Here is a 1,741-nt window from a genome sequence, read left to right as displayed (position 1 = left end):
TCACTTTATTTATTTCATCGCGACACTTATATATATATATATATATATATATATATATATATATATATATATATATATATATATATATATATATATTATATTATACATATATATATTATACAGGGTGTCCACAAAGTCTGGCTACTTAATGTAGTCAGACTTTATGGACACCCTGCAGCCAGACTTTGTGGGCATCATGTAGATTATGTAGCCAGACTTTGTGGACACCCTTTAGATTATGTATCCAGACTTTGTGGACACCCTTTAGATTATGCAGCCAGACTTTATGGGCACCCTTTAGATTATGCAGCCAGTCTTTGTGGACGCATGGATTTTTTTGGATTCTTAGATTTTAGTATTGTGATTTTTAATGAAAAACCAAGACACGGAATAATAAAATAATGTTAACAAATACACATTGTTGGTGACCACCACCTTATTTAAATATATAGATATATATAGTCATCCATAGATATACTGTTTCGTTGTATCACAGCTCTTCAGTATATCTAAACCAGCACCCATCCCAAAAAGTGGAATCGAACAAACAACCATCGCGGTAATAGTCAGTAGCACTGTCTGTCTGTCCGTCTGTCTGTCTGTCTGTCTATCTATCTATCTATCTATCTATCTATCTATCTATTTATCTATCTATCTATCTATCTATCAGTCTACTCAGATAGGTACCGTCGGCAATGATATCTTTTAATATTTTATACAAACATTGAGCGCCACTCCCACAGTGCTCAAATTGTTTATCTACAAAGAACATTGCATTGTGCTAAAGCAGTTACAAGCAATATCAATCAGTAAATGTGCTCTACGTGAGAAAGGAGGGCGTATATAATCATCCCAAAACAGACTGTTTCGCTGTATCATAGCTCTTCAGAGTGTCTAGATAAGTACCCATCTCAAGCCAGGGACCGAACCAACAGTCATCGAGTTGATAGTCAGTAGCTCTATCTACCCATCAGGCCACTAAGACAGGCGCTGTCTGCAATATTATATATTTTTTAAAGCATTGACCGCCACTCTCACAGTGCTCCATTTGTTTATTTGCAAAGAGCATTGCATTACGCTCAGAACAGGCGATATTAATTACCAAGAGTGCTTGACCCGAAGTGGTAATCTTTTGCTTTTATTTTTAACGATAGATTTACTAGTATGAGTTATCAGCTTGGCGAGCTATACCAGGATTCATTAAATCTAATTATGGCGTGAATTATAACCATTAAATGTATAAAATAATTGGAATCACAACTGTGGTTAGCTGTACGTTACTGTAAAAATTCATAAATCTAACAACCTTTATGGTTTTATAATTTCTCAAATTACTAGCCCTATCTACAAATTAGCACACAACGCAAACCCAAAACCAAAAATTAGATTAAAATAAACAATAACTCACTTGATGCTAAAATCCTATTTATGAGCGTACCAGTATACGAAACAATTGAACTCTTCTTTCCCCACTTTAAAATCCTAACTACTTCAAAAGTTAGTATGAACCTTATTAAACTACTCCAAACGTTAGTATTAACCTGTTCTATGGTCATGAATTAAGGGAACATCTATACCCAAATTGATGGCGTTTTTATGGGACTGAATATCGGACTGAGCTTCAGCAACGTTTAAATGGCCAACCTTGAAAGTAAAATATATTCCGCATGTTGCGTCGATAATATCCTTATTGTAGTAGATAATAACGGTTAAATAAAAAATGCAAGACATTTTTCAAAAT

The sequence above is a fragment of the Euprymna scolopes genome, chromosome 3 (genome assembly GCF_053919585.1).
Source record: "Euprymna scolopes isolate OS-2025 chromosome 3, ASM5391958v1, whole genome shotgun sequence".
Classification (NCBI taxonomy): Eukaryota; Metazoa; Mollusca; class Cephalopoda; order Sepiida; family Sepiolidae; genus Euprymna; species Euprymna scolopes.
The sequence above is the reverse complement of the archived record's forward strand: the minus strand, read 5'-3'. Positions refer to the sequence as shown.